The 16,362-nt window shown below is 38.0% G+C and overlaps 1 protein-coding gene and 1 pseudogene across 5 annotated transcripts in view; one reads left to right on the top strand and one right to left on the bottom strand.

The window, feature by feature from the left end:
• The window catches only part of C1GALT1 (core 1 synthase, glycoprotein-N-acetylgalactosamine 3-beta-galactosyltransferase 1), a 123,002-nt gene that overhangs the window by 82,184 nt on the left and 24,456 nt on the right, over positions 1 to 16,362 (bottom strand). The window lies entirely within an intron of this gene.
• Positions 1,282 to 1,831, top strand: LOC119534421 (annotated as a pseudogene).

Genomic DNA, 16,362 nt, shown 5'->3' with positions numbered 1-16,362 from the left:
ATAATAGAGACAAGAAATTAATTAATCAGATTAAGAAATTAGGCAGAGTTAGAAAATGGAAGTGAATCAAACTGAAAACTAGAAAAGAAAATTAAACTGAAATTATGAATTCAACCAGTTTGGCAGCAGATAGGCCACAGCTGAAGAGAAAAGTAATAAACTGAAATCTAGGTCAAAAGAAAATATCCAGGCTGTAGTTTAGGAATACAAAACAATAGAAAATAAAGAATTGAACATAAGAAACATAGGAAATAGAGTGAAAAGGTCTAATACATTTGTTAACTGGAACTTCTGAAGGAAAGGGAAAGATAATTGAGGAGTGATATTTAAAGAAATAATGACTGGCATTTTCCAAAACTGACAAAAGACCACCAACCCACAAATTCAAGAGCATATATGAATCTGAAGAGAAATAACAAAAGAAAGTGATGCTTTGGTACACATTAGTAAAACTGCCAAAAACCAAAGGCAAAGAAAAACTTAAAAGGAATAGTAAGACTGACAGATTCATAGACTTCTCACCAGAAACAATGGAATCAAAGCTACAGTGGAATAATATTTTTAAACTGCAGAAACTATCAAATTAGCATTCTATATCCAGCAAAAACATCCTTCCAAAACGAACCTGAGAAATATCTTCAGACAAGAAAATATGATAGAATTTGTAACCAGCAGGCCTAAAAGAAATATTAAGAGGTGTTTTTCAGCATTCCAGATGAATTCTGGATGCAGGAAGGAAGGGAAAACCACAGAAAGGGTAGGTACTTGAATAATCCAAATCAATACTAGCCATATAAAACAAATTTTAAAATCCCGTAAGAGCAGAGTCAGGCATGTAACCAGCTGGAGCAGCAGCAGCAGCAGCAGTACAGCAGTAGTGCTAGAAACAGTGACCTGGAGAGAGTGTGAGGCGCAGGGCCACTGATGGCGAGGACCCAGTGACAGGTGAGAGGTCCTAGATTTTTTTTTTCCCCCAGCAGATTAAAAAGACTTATTGCCATTCCAGACTTCAAATGATCCCAGACCAGGGGCTGGTCCATGGTTCAGACATAGTTGAAAGTTGTCATGGGATGATGGAGCAAGTGAACAAACCTGGACAGCCTGACATCAGAGTCCGACCTCTCTTCTTTGGATCCCTGCTCCTTAAAGCAGCTGCTGGTGGCACCAACTCTTCAGGACCTGCCCCCTTTACCCCAGAAGGGCTCCAAGGATGGGGCAGGCAACCCTGTGATCCCCACACAAGGCCAGAGAGGTCCTAGATTTTGACAACAACTTCGCATCATGTGTGAGTATAAGCTAGTCATTGTTGGCTCAGGAGATGTTGGAAAGTCTGATCTGGCTATGCAGTTTGTTCACGGAATTTTTGTTGAAAAATATGATACTATGATAGAAGATTCTTATAGAAAGCAAGTTCAAGTAGATGCACAACAGTGTATGCTTGAAATCTTGGATACTGCAGGAATGGAACAAATTATAGCAATGAGGGATTTGTAAATGAAAAATCGACAAGGTTTTCCATTAGTTTATTTCACCACAGCACAGTCCACATTTAATGATGTACAAAATAGGAGAGAACAGATTCTTCGAGTGAAAGACACTGATATTGTTCCAATGTTCTAGTTGATAATAGTGAAATGGAGGATGAAAGAGTTGTAAGAAAGGAGCAAGGTCAAAATCTAGCAAGACAATGAAACAACTGTACATTCTTAAAATCTTCTGCAAAATCAAAAATAAATATTAATGAGATATTTTATGACCTAGTACAACAAATTAACAGAAAACTCCAGTGCTTGGGAAGGCCCACAAACAGATATCATGTCAGCTGCTATAATACGCTAAATGCACTGTAGCTCTGAGCCAGGTCTGAAGAACTGTTGCCCAATTCAACAGCGCCAGCACTCCAACTTTGTTAAGCCTACCAACATCTTAAATGGACTTTCCTGTGGTAGTACCCTTTAAGAGGTGGACAAAAGTTAATACATCAGTTTGCATGTTCTAATCAATTTCCAGTATCATAAGAGAGATTTTCTGTTCTACCACAGTCCTAGAGTATGCAGTGTAAAACCAGATGCTACATGCAGTATTCCGCTTAAGAGACATTCTTCATTAACCAATGTCGTACATGAATAAAAATGGTGTACTGTATACTTTAACACACCCCATAAATTTTGTATTGGAGAGTAGAATGCATATACTAAAAGCACCACTACTTAAACTTAATAAAAGAAAGCCCAAAGAGTTCCTATCTAGACTACCCCAGATAACTTTGATTCTTTGATACTTGCAGCTTATTGTAATTTCTTTAAAGAAATTCAAGGTCATTATCGTTCTAGCATACAAAACAAACATTTTTGATTAATGCAGATGTATAGTTTTCTTAATTTTTGAAAAACTTGGGAAGACAGTGATCTTGTTTTTAAAATATGATAGTCCTTTCAGTACAATGTCTTAGGTTAAAGACACTGCCTTTAATATCTGTTGGGAAGTAAAGGTCCAGACTTTTCAAATCTCTTACTATATGTTTCCTTTTTTGTTTACATAAGAAATAATGTTTAGAATTGTGTGTACAGTGGGAATTTACAATAAGAAACATATTTTTTTCAAACAATTATATAATGATTTAACAATTTTTGTAAATCATTTTCAGGCTTCTGCAGCTGTAGATTCCCACTGCGAATCCCTTGCTTGCTCATGCATAACATTTGGAATACCAAATATACAGGTTTAGCACTTTTTGCCTGTTAGTGATTGTTTCACACATGTAACGTTTTGGTTGAGATGTTAAATGGTGGATGAGTATGTGGGAAGTAATTTTAATCATGTGTAATTGGTCACAAGGCCCAAGTTGTAGTTAATGATTGCAGTTTTATTTAACAATGCCTTATTGCTTTGCATGCATTAATGTTTGGGTGTAAAGATTACATGTCTATCCAACAGGGAGCCACAGTATTTAAACTGACCAACCTAATGTTACAACTATTTTGAGGTAGCCAAATGTAAACTAAGCCTTATTAAAGTGGTACAATTCTGAATAACTTAGCATCAGTAATTCAATAAGTTTGGATTGCCATGCAAGGGCTTGCAATATAATTACTTGCCACTTGAATGTTCTGTGTTATGTTTACTAGTGCTAGTAAATAAATATGGGTTTAACTTCTTTTTAAATGTAATAGGTAAATTTTACACAGTATGGTTTCATAATTTAACATTTGGACAAGCTAGATGCATTCATTAATTACAGGACTGAAAGATGTCAGATTTTTCTAGTATTGCTTGAATATTCACATAGCCACCTTTTCAACTTTTCCTTGGGAAAGAATTTTGTATATCAAGCAATATTACTTCTGACAAATAACTTTTGGGTAATTTTCAGTAGCTCTTTGGGGTGAAGAAGGAAGGATTGGAAATACTTTGGATGTTACACTGATGGATTTTTTTAAATGCAGGATGAAGTTAAACTTAGAATATTATGGTTATAAAAATCTGGATGAAGTAGGAAAAAAAAACCCACAAGACTTTCATTAAAACAAATGACAAAAATGGCAGAAAAAGTATGAGGGGAACGCATTGAGCTTAAGTGTTCTAATATCACTTTGTTTTCTAGAAGCGGTAAAATTAGATTTTAAAAATACAATGGTTAAGGACTTTGGGAACATGGTGGAATAGGGAGTAGCAGGGCTAACTCCTCCACCAAAAACATCTAGAGGACAGGCAGAAACTGTCCGATGCAGCAATCCCGGGGATCCGGAGACCAGGGGCGTACCATGCAGCATCCAGGGAAGGGTGGGACTAAGAGCCTGAAGAATGGCAGTGAGTGACTCACTTGACTATGGAGCCCAGAGCCCACCTCCCACCCTCGAGGCAAGCAGCTTCAGGGTGACCAGGTCCCTGCCTGGCAGGCCTATGGACTGGGAGGGCCGGGGAAGCCTCCTCCCCAGGAATAGAGGGAGGATGCAACACAGTTCTGATCCAGCCATTCTCTGGTGAATTTGGGCAACTGGGTCCAACAGCCTTGGCCCTTTCCAGACAGGGGCCCACCATGCCACTGTTTCGACCTGCATCATAAGTGGAGTGGACGGAGGGCTAAATACCCCGCCTTTGTAGGGCTGCATGGAATAGGTTGCCAAGGAGCACCATGTGTTGGGCAGGCTAGGAAAGTGGAATCTTGGGAAGCTGCTTTCCTGACCATTTCCCCAGGACCCTTTGGAACTGGTCTGCAACCTCTGTGTGGGTGCCTAGCTGTGCTATGGCTGGGAAAGACTGACAAACCAAGTTCCAAAGAAGAGCTTTACCACAAAAAGAATCAACAACAAAATTCTAGACAAGAGAGGGAAACCGACCTTCCAAATAATCTCATCAAGATAATCAGATGTCCAGATACCAGCAAAAAATTACAACGCATATTAAGAAATAAGAACATATGGCCCAGCCAAAGGAATAAATTAAAAAGTCAGAGGAGATACAGAATTTGGAACAACTAATCAAAGATGTTCAAACAGATCTCCTAAGCCAATTCAAGGCAATGAAGGAAAATATGGCTAAAGAGATAAAGGATTCTAAGACACTGGATGAGCATAAAGAAGAATTTCAAAGCATGCAAAGAAAAATAACAGAACTTATGGCAATGAAAGGCACAACAGATGAGATTAAAAAATATGCTAGAGGCATACAACAGAAGATTTGAACAGGCAGAAGAAAGGATCAGTAACCTAGAAGACAAATCATCCAAAATTGAACAGACAACAGTTAGAGAAAAGAACAGAAAACTTGAACAGAGTCTCAAGGGGATTGAATGACAGCATGAAGCACACAAACATACATCATGTATCATGGGTATCCCAGAAGGAGAAGAGAATGGAAAAGGGGCAGAAAGAATATTCAAGGAAATAATGGCCAACAACCTCCTCTTATGAAAAACATGAATATACTTGTCCAACAGGCCCAACATAATCCAAGCAAAATAAATCCACAAAGACCCACTCCAAGACACATACTAATCAGAATATCAACTGCCAAAGATAAAGAGAGAATTTTGAAAGCAGCAAAAGAAAAGCAATTCATCACATATAAGGGATGCCCAATAAGACTCAATGCCTATTTCTCATCAGAAACCATGGAGGTAAGTAGGCATCAGTATGACATATTTAAGATACTGAAAGAGAAAAATTGGCAGCCAAGAATTCTTTATCCAGAAAAACTGTCCTTCAAAAATGAGGGGGAAGTTAAAATATTCATAGATAAACAGAAGCTGAGAGAGTTTGTTAAAAAAAGTCCTGCCTTACAAGAAATACAGAAGTGCGTTCTGCAGGCTGAAAAGAAAATACAAGAGAGAGAGGCTTGGAGGAAAGTGTAGAAATGAAGATTATTAGAAATGGTAACTATAAGGATAAAAAGAGAGACAAAAATAAGATATGACATATAAAAACCAAAGGATACAATGATTGAAGTATTGTCTTTACAGAAATAACACTGACTGTTAATGGATTAAACACTCCAATCAAAAGATAAAGATTGGCAGAATGGATAAAAAAAAAAAAAAAAACATATGATCCATCTATATGCTGTCTAAAAGAGGCTCATCTTAGACCAAAGGATACAAATAGGTTGAAAGTGAAAGGCTGGAAAAAAAATATTCCATGCAAACAGTAACCAAAAAAGAGCTGGGGTGGCTATACTAATATCAGACAAAATAGACTTTAAATGCAAAAATGTTGTAAGAGACAAGGAAGGCTATTATATATTAATAAAAGGGGCAATCCACCAAGAAGAAATAATCAAATATTTATGCACCTGACCAGGGTGCCCCAAAATACATGAGGTAAACACTGGCAACACTGAAGAGAGAAATAGACATCTCTTCAATAATAGTTGGAGATGTCAATATATCACTCTCATCAATGGACAGAACATCTAGGCAGAGGATCAATAAAGAAACAGAGAAATTGAATAAAATGATAAATGAACTAGACCCAACAAATACATACAGAACACTGCACTCCAAAACAGCAAAATATATATATTCTTCTCAATTGCTCATGGATCATTCTCCAGGATAGACCACATTAGGTCACAAAACAGACCTCAATAATGTTTAAAAGGTTGAAATTATACAAAGCACTATCTCTGATCATAATGGAAGGAAGCTGGAAATCAACAACAGGAAGAATGGGAAAATTCACAAATATATTGAGGTTAAACAACACACTCTTAAACAATCAGTGGACCAAAGAAGAAATTGCAGGAGAAATTAGTAATTATCTCCAAACAAATGAAAATGAGAACACAACATATCAAAACTTATGGGATGCAGCAAAGGTGGTGCTGAGAGGGAAACTGATAACTGTAAACAATTACATTAAAAAGGAAGAAAGAGCTAAAGATCAAAGATCTAACTGTACACCTGGAGGAACCAGAAGAATAACAGCAAACTAATCCCAAAGCAAGCAAAGGTAAAGCAATAACAAAGATTAGAGCAGAAATAAATGAAATTGAGAAGAAAACAACAATAGAGAGAATCAACAAAACCAAAAGTTGGTTCTTTGAGAAGACCAATAAAATTAACAAACCTAAGCAAGATGGACAAAGAGAAGAGAAAAAGAGAAGATGAAAATAAAGTCAGAAATGAGAGGGGGACATTACCGCTGACCCCACAGAAATAAAAAGGATCATAAGAGGATACTACGAACAATTGTATGCCAACATATTAGACAACTTAAATGACATGGACAATTTCCTATTAAAACAGTCATCAAAAACCTCCCAACAAAGAAAAGCCCAGGACCAAACTGCTTCACAGGTGAATTCTACCAATCATTCCAAGAAGAATTAACACCAATCACGCTTAAATGCTTCCAAAAAATTGAAGAGGAAGGACACTACCTAACTCATTCTATGAGGTCAACATGACCCTTAACACCAAAGCCACATGAAGACGCCACAAGAAAAGAAAATTACAGACCAATTTCTCAAATGAATATAGATGCAAAAATCCTCAACAAAATACTTGTGAATCAAATCCAACAGAGCTTTAAAAGGTTTATCCATCATGATCAAATTGTTTTATTACAGGTATGCAAGGGTGGTTCAACACAAGAAAAATCAATTAATGTAATACACCACATTAACATACAGACAGGGAAAAAACGTGATCATATGGATTGATGCAGGAAAAGCATTTTACAAAATCCAGCACCCTTCTGTAACAAAAAATACTTCAAAAGATAGTAATAGAAGAAAATTTCCTCAACATGATAAAGAACATATATGAAAAACCCACAACTAACATTGTACTCAATGGTGAAACACTGAAAGCTTTCCCTCTATGATTGGGAACAAGACAAAGATCCCACTGTCACCACTCCTAACATCATGCTAGGAAGTTCAAGCTAGGACAATTAGGCAAGAAAAAGAAATAAAAGGCATCCAAATTGGAAAGGGAGAAGTAAAACTTCCACTATTTGCAGATGACACAATCCTGTATTTAGAAAGTCCCAAAAAATCTACAACAAAGCTACCAGAGTTAATAAACAAGATTAGCAAAGTGGAGGGATACAAAATCAACATGCAAAAATCAGTAGTATTTTGAAACACTAGTAATAGCAATCTGAGGAGGAAATCAAGAAAAAAATTCCATTTACAATAGCAACTAAAATAATCAAATATCTAGGAATAAATTCAACTAAGGATGTAAAGGACCTGTATTCAGAAAACTACAAAACATTGCTAAAAGAAATCAAACAAGGCCTAAATATATGGAAGGACATTCCATGTTCACGGATTGGAAGCTTAAAGATTATAAGATGTCAATTCTACCCAACTTGATTTACAGATTCAGTACAATCCCAATCAAAATTCCAACAGCCTTCACCACCACAATCAATATGATATTCTCATTTCTCTGGGGAAAAAATTTCAATGTTGTACTTTGAAACTATGGAAAAGCCAATTATCAAATTTATTTGGAAGAGTTAAGAGGTCCCAAATAGTCAAAAACATATTGAAAAAGATGTTTGCAGTTGGAGGACTTACATGGCCTGAATTGAAAGCATATTACAAAGCTACAGTGGTCAAAACAGCATGGTACTGACATAAAGATAGACATATTGACCAATGGAACTGAAACAAGAGTTCAGAGATAGACCCAGACATTTATGCCCATCAGTGCTCAACTGATTTTCTTAATTTATTTTCAAGAAGGCAGTCAAGTCCACTCTACTAGTCTCTTCAACAAATGGTGCTGGGAGAACCAGATATCCATATCCAAAAGAATATGAAGGCCCCTATGTCAGAACTTAAACCAAAATTAACCCAAAATGGATCAAAGACCTAATTAAAAGGGCCAGTACCATAAAGCTCCTAGAAGAAAATGTAGGAAAGCATCTTCAATATCATGTGGTAGGCAATGGTTTCTTAGACTTTACACTTAAAGAACAAACCATGAAAGAAACAATAGATAAATGGAACCTCATCAATATTGAATACTTTTGTTCATCAAAGGACTTTGTCAAAAAGGGGAAAAAATATTTGGAATCCATATATCCAATAAGGGTTTAATATCCAGAATACATAAAGAAATCCTACAACTCAACAATAGAAAGACAAACAACCACCCAATTTAAAAATGGGCAAAAGACCTGAATAGGCATTTTTCCAAAGAGGAAACACAAATGGCTAAAAATCACATGAAAAGATGTTCAACATCACTAACATTTAGGGAAATGCAACTCAAAACCACAATGAGATATCATTTCAAATCTACTAGAATGGTCACTATTAAACAAATAGAATACTACAAGTGTTGGAGAGGATATGGAGAAATAGGAACACTCATTCAATGCTGATGGGAATGTAAAATGTTACAGTGCTGTGAAAGACAGTTTGGCAGTTCCTCAGGAAGGTAAGTATAGAACTCTCATATGATGTGGCAATCCTGCTACTTCGTAAATATTCAGAAAAATTGAAAGCAGGGAAGCAAACAGACATTTGCACACCAATGTTCATAGCAGCATTATTCACAATTGTCAAAACGTGGAAACAACCCAACTGTCTATCAACTGATGAATGAATAAACAAAATGTGGTATATATAAACTGTGCTAGTTTGAATATATTATGTTCCACCAAAAGCCATATTCTTTAATGCAATTTTGTGAGGGCAGACATATTAGTGTTGATTGGGTTGGAATCCTTGGATTGAGTGTTTCCATGGAGATATGGACCTCGCTCATTCCGGGTGGGTCTTCATTTAATCACTGGAGTCCTATAAAAGATCTCACACACAGAAGGACCTCAGAACATCTGAGAGAGACATTTTGGAGATGGCTGTTGAAAGCAGACTTTTGCTAACACTTCAAAGATGCTAGCCCAGAGTTTGCTTCAGAGAAGCTAAGAGGGGACAAAATACCCCAAGAGCAAAATTTTGAAGAATGCACAGGAGCTAAGAGAGGAGCTGGGATCAGCAGATGCCAGCCATGTGCCTTTCCAGCTAACAGAGGTTTTCCGGAGTCCATTGGCCCTCCTTAGGTGAAGGTATACGTGGGTTGTTGCCTTAATTTGGACATTTTCATGGCCTTCAGACTGTAAATTTGTAACCAAACAAACCCCTCTATAAAAGCCAATCCATTTCTGGTATTTTGCATAACAGCAGCATTAGCAAACTGGAACACATACAATGGAATATTATTTAGTATGAAGGAATGAAGATATGCAACAACACGGATGAACTTTGAGGACATCATGTTGAGTGAAATAAGCCAGAAACAAAAGGGCAAACACTGTATGATCTCACTAATATGAATTAATTATATTAGGTAAACTTATAGAGTTAAAATCTTGAATATAGGTTATCAGGATATAGAATAAGGGTAGAGAATGGGGAGTGGATGCTTAATTTGTGCAGAATTTTTAATTAGGTTGAATGTAAATGTTTGGAAATGGGTAGAGGTGATGGTAGTACATTTTTAAAAAATTTTTATTTTGAAATAAATTCAAAGTTGTAGGAACAGTTGCAAAAAAATACAAACCCCATACACAGAACTCCAGCATACCCTGAACCCCCTCCCCCGATACCCCAATCCACCAACTTTAACATGCTGTCACACCGCTATTTCTTTCCCTCCCTATCTATTATCCAACATCTATTGCTCTGTCTTTTGAACATATGAGAGCAAGCTGCACACATCCTTGAACAAACACTATAATTCACATATACAATTACCATGAACAAGAACATTCTTTTATGCAATACTATTAAACGCAACTAAGAAGTACAAGAGATTCAACAATGATACAAAGCTTACATTCTATATTCCCCTTTTTTTTTTCCCCCTTATGTCTTAACTGTGTCCCTTTAAGCCTCTTGTCCTCCAACCTCAGATCCCATCCAGGGTCATCCTTGGCATTCAATTGTCATCTATTTAGACTTTTTTTTTTTTCTTAATTGTGGAAACATATATACAGCCTAAATCTTCCCATTCCACCCCCCCCCTAGCCTTTCATTAGTGGGATTAACCACGTTTAGAATGTTGTAATGCTCTTTCCCACCATCCATTACTAGAAATTTCCCTTCACCTCAAACAGCAACCCTACACTCATTTCTTAACTCCGCATTGCCCCGTCCCCCATTTCTCTTAACCCATACTCTACTTTTCATTTCTATGGTCATATTCTCTGATAATTTCTTTGTGTTTACTGTGGGGCTTAAAATTAAACTCTTAAATCCATAACAATCTTGTTTTTTCTTTGATACCACCTTAACTTCAATAGGACACATAAACCATGTACCTATACTCCTCCTCCATTCCCCCACCTTTATACAGTTCTTGTCAAAAATTACATATTTTACATTGAGTTCAAAACCACTGATTTGTCATTAGAGTTTGCGTATCTTATATCATGTAGGAAGTAAACAGTGGAGTTACAAATCAAAAATTACTGACTTCTATTTCTATTCCATTGTGGTCAGAGAATGTGCTTTGAATATATTCAATTATTTTTTTTTTTTTAATTTGTTGAGGCTTGTTTTATGTCCCAGCATATGGTCCATTCTGGAGAAAGATCCGTGATCACTAGAGAAAAATGAGTGTCCTGGTGATTTGGGATGTAAGGTTCTATATATATCTGTTAAAATTCTCTGTATCTCTTTCTCCTTTGTTTCTCTGTCAGTAGGGCTCTCTTTAGTATCCGAAGTAGCGCAGGTCTTTTACTGGCAAACTCTCTCAGCATTTGTTTGTCTGTGAAAAATTTATGCTCTCCCTCAAATTTGAAGGAGAATTTTGCTGGATAAAGTATTCTTGGTTGGAAATTTTTCTCTCTCAGAATTTTAAATGTGTCATGCCACTGCCTTCTTGCCTCCATGGTGGCCACTGAATAGTCACAACTTAGTTTTATGTTGTTTCCTTTGTATGTGGTGAATTGCTTTTCTCTTGCTGCTTTCAGAACTTGCTCCTTCTCTTCAGTATTTGAGAGTCTGATCAGAATATGTCTCGGAGTGGGATTATTTGGATTTACTCTATTTGGAGTTCGCTGGGCATTTATGCTTTGTGTATTTACATTGTGTAGAAGGTTGGGGAAGTTTTCCCCAACAATTTCTTTGAATACTCTTTCTAGACCTTTACCCTTCTCTTCCCCTTCTGGGACACCAATGAGTCTTAAGTTGGGACGTTTTATTTTATCTCTCGTATCCCTGAGATCCATTTCGATTTTTTTGATTTTTTTCTCCATTCTTTCTTTTGTTCTTTCATTTTCTGTTCTGTGGACTTCTAGGACACTGAGATGTTGTTCAACTTCCTCTAATCTTGTATTATGAGTATCCAGGGTCTTTTTAATTTGGCCAACAGTTTCTTTTATTTCCATAGGATCTTCTATTTTTTTATTGCAATTTCTTCTTTATGCTCTTCTAGGGTCTTCTTTATGTCCCTTATATCCTGTGCCATGGTCTTCTTCATGTCCTTTATATCCTTTGCCATGTTTTCATTCCTTGATTATAGTTCTTTGATTAATTGTGCCAAGTACTGTGTCTCTTCTAATATTCTGATTTGTGTGTTTGGGATTGGGTTCTCCATTTCATCTGGTTTTATCATATGCATTAAGATTTTCTGTCGTTTTTGGCCTCTTAGCATTTGCTTTGCTTGATAGGGTTCTTTCAAGTTTAAAAAAAAAAATACCAATCTAATTTTTCAGAAATACAAGTTGGTGGTGTAGATTTTCTCTAACTAACTAGCAGATGGCATCTGCGAGTCACCTATACCCCTCAAGTCAGTTCTCCTCAACAGTGTCTTTGTGGTGTGTGGGGAAATGATTCTTGTGGGATTCAGCTGGTGAACTCAGTTTGGGTGTGTTGTTGGAGCTGTCGGCCCTGAATGTGGGGAATGTGTCTGGGTGGTTACAGAGGCAGGGCAGCTTTAATATTCAAGCCTCCCAGGTGTTCCTGGAGATTCAAGGCTGTTGCAAGAATCTAAGCCTTCATTTCAGTTTTGCCCCACATTTTCTCTTTCGCTGACCCACAAACCACCAGCACTGTTGTAGCATCCCTGGGTTTTCCGAGCGGGCCCCCCTTCCCAGCTGTGATCTTCCAAGACCTCTGCTGAGGGAAGGCTGTGCTACATCAGAAGTGAGCGCCGTCCCTCAAGAGAAGCCCCAGGCCACTGTGCCATGCAGGGACGCTCTCAGTCTGATGCAAAGATGGCTGAATGGGGTGTCTCAACCCTCCCCCCCCTTCACACAGTTTCTCCTTCCCAGCTCTGGGACAACTGGTGCGGCTCTGGGCTGTGGGCACGGCCCCGGGCAGGAGTGTCTCCAGCCCACCGGGGAGCCAGCTGCAAGCAGCAGGGTTTCTTTCTCCTTTTGGCTTTCCCCTCCACTCCCCTGGCCCTGAGGGAATCTGCAGCGGTTTATCCTCCATGCCTGACACCGAGGGTTTGGCTCAGCCCGCTCCTGCTGTGCTTCACTGCACGGTTCCCACTATCACAACTGCAGCCGCTCCTGGGTTTTTCCTTTTTTTTTTTTTTTTTAAAAGAACCAGTCCGTCTCCAAACGCCAACTCCCGGCTTCCCCACACTGCAGCGCGGCCACGGGTCTTTCATCTGGCTCACTCACTCGTTTCAGAATGCAGACTCCCAGTTTCACCAAGTGCACGGCTCCTGTGGTTCTAGCAGACCTTGTCCAGCTGGTGCATCGCTGAAACTGGTACTCTGGGTCACCTTCTGGTTTTTATCTAGTATTTTTCACGGAGGTGTTTTTTTGCCGTCTCACCTAGCCACCATCTTAGGTTCTCCCCGGTAGTACATTATAGTGAGTGTAATTAATAGCACTGAATTATGTCTGTGATTGTGGTTGAAAGGGGAAGTGTGCCAGTTTGAATGTATTATGTCCCCCAAACGCCATTATCTTTGATGTAATCTTGTATGGGCAGGCGTTATCAGGGTTGATCAGATTGTAACTCTTTGAGTGTTTCTTTGGAATGCGCCCCACCCAGCTGTGGGTGATGACTCTGGTTGGATGGTTTCCATGGAGGTGTTCCTCTACCCATCCAGGGTGGGTTTAAGCTGATCAGTGGAGCCATATAAATGAGCTGACATAACGGAAGGAACTCAGTGCAGCTGTGAGTGACGTTTTGAAGAGGAGCAAGCTTGCTAGAGAGGAATGTCCTGGAAGAAAGCCATTTTGAAACCAGAACTTTGGAGCAGATGCCAGCCACGTGCCTTCCCAGCTAACAGAGGTTTTCCGGATGCCATTGGCCATCCTCCAGTGAAGGTACCCGATTACTGATGTGTTACCTTGCACACTTTATGGCCTTAAGACTGTAACTGTGTAGCCAAATAAACCCCCTTTTTATAAAAGCCAATCCATCTCTGGTGTTTTGCATTCTGCAGCATTAGCAAACTAGAACAGGAAGTTTAGGGTCACGTATGTCATTAGAAGAGAAGCTGGAAGATAAAACATAGGAATGTATAATATAGTTAACCCTGTTATGGATGATGACTTGATTAAAAGTACAAATATAAGAATGTTCTTTCATGAACTAGAACATCACTATTACAAGGAGTTTATAATAAGAGTTGTATATAGGGAAAAATGAACATAATGCCAACTATGGACTATAGTTAACAGTAATTTTAATATTCTTTCAACGAATGTAACAAATGTATCACACCAATGCTAAGGGTGAATAACGGGTGGAGGGGATAAGGGGTATGGGATTTTGCTTTTTGGAGTAATGAAAATGTTCTAAAATTGATTGTAGTGATAAATGCATAATTCTGTCATTATACTGTGAGCCACTGACTGCACACTTTGGATGGATTATATGGTATGTGAATACATCTTTTAAGAAAAAAAAAAAGACCAAGTGTTATGGCTTGAATTGTGTCCCTATAAAGTTTCACAAAAAGTTCTACAATGTCCACACGAGTTTCCGACACCAACAGCAAATGTAGTAACTCAATTCAATTCAATTCTGACTCTACCTGGAGTTAGACCAGACTCCACAGGTTAAGGTCAGTCCCCTACAGGAATGCCCTTGAGGCACAAGTTGCAAGTTCAGGGGCCCGGACTACCCAGCCTTCTGACCCAATGGTTACAAATTTCACAACCCCCCTGCTCCCCGGTTTAATAATTTTCTAGAACAACTCACAGAACTCACTGAAGGTGCTATAATTACACTTACAGTTTTATTATAGTAAAAGGATACAAATGGGGCACAATACAGGAGGGTCTCAAATACAAGCTAATGTGTTCTCTCTGCATGGAGTCAGGATGTGTCACCGCCCTGGCACAACAATGTCATTATCAATCATGGAAGAGGACTGGAGTGTCCAGTGTCCTGAGTTTATATGGGGTTTTATTACATAGGAATGACAGAATCAATGTCCCCTAGAGGTCAGGAAGGTAGGCTGATACGATGCGGCTCAAAGCTTCCATCTCCTAATCCTATGGTTGGTCTTTCTGGCATGGCCATCCCCAACCCTAAGACTGCAGGTAATTATTAGACTCTATACCTATTAGGTGTGGTCCTGGGTCCACTATGACTAACAAAAGATGCGCCTATCACAGGAAATACCAAAGATTCAGAGGTTGCTTACCCAGAAACTGGGAACAAAGACCAGCCAAGTTTTTATTATACTACAGCTCCCCAAAAAGATATATTCAAGTCCTAACCCTCAGCCCTGTGAATGTGATCCTATTTGGAAATAAGATCTTTGAAGATATTATTAATTAACATGAAGCTAAACTGGATTAGGGTGGGCTCTATTCCAATATAACTGGTATCATTCTAAGAATCGGAGAACTAGACACAGAGAGAGATTTCCAGCCACCCACCAGAAGCTAGGAGGGAGGCATGGAATGGATTCTCCTCTTTAAGAGGAAGCATGTCCCTGCCAACACCTTGATTTCAGACTTATCGCCTTCAGAAATGTTAGAAAATCAATTTCTGTTGTTTTAAGCCATCTAGTTTGTGAAGCTTTGTCATGCAACCCTGGCAAATTAAGACATTAAAGATATGTAATGTATTCTCTGTGGTAACCATTTAAAAAAAAAAAACAAAAACAGTAAAAGAATATATAATTAAACTCAAAGGAAATGAAATTAAAAATAATACTTAACCCAAAAAAAAGGCAAGAAAAAAGAAAAGGGGACACAGAACAGGTGGGACAAATAGAAAACAAAGTTACATGTCAATTTAAACCCAAATATATCAACAATTTCAATAAATGTAAATGAATCCAAAACTCCAATTAAAAGATAAAGATTGTCAGTCAGACTAGAGAAAAAAAAAATTAGTGTTGCTTATAGGATACACATAAAATACATTCAGAAAACTGAAAGCAAAATACAGGAACACTAAGCAAAAGTCAGTATGTTAATTTTGGAAAAAATAAATTAGTAGTGCTTACACAGTTTGTTCTCTTTGCAGTATTCATCAAGCTCTACAATTATGACTTATACTTTTCTGTATTAGCATTAATTTCAGTAAAAAAAAATTATACAAAAAAAAGCCTTCATGTGATTTTTGCACTCTCATTTAATGTATATCTAAAATATACATATTTAGTATAAAAATATGTACCCCAAAGTCTACAAGTAAAATCACAGTGCCACGAAAATACACCATGCTTATTTTGCATCTTGTACCTCAGGCCCTCTCCTTAATGGTAATTCTGGTTTGAGAAGGACTACCCTAAAGGGAAGAGAAGAGGTGAGGAAAAGACACAGTGTGAGCAAAGTCACTCGAACACCTGATAAATGAATTATTCATTTGAAACTAGCAGGTACTTGTCTACTCCTTTTATTCTATCCTAACTGAAACGTCAAGTCCAGAAAAGCAGGACTTCATGGAGGAATAGTACACGGAACCCACTCAATC

This window comes from Choloepus didactylus, chromosome 5 (genome assembly GCF_015220235.1).
Source record: "Choloepus didactylus isolate mChoDid1 chromosome 5, mChoDid1.pri, whole genome shotgun sequence".
Taxonomy (NCBI): Eukaryota; Metazoa; Chordata; class Mammalia; order Pilosa; family Megalonychidae; genus Choloepus; species Choloepus didactylus.
Note: the sequence above shows the minus strand (reverse complement) of the source record. Positions and strands in the feature narration are given on the sequence as shown.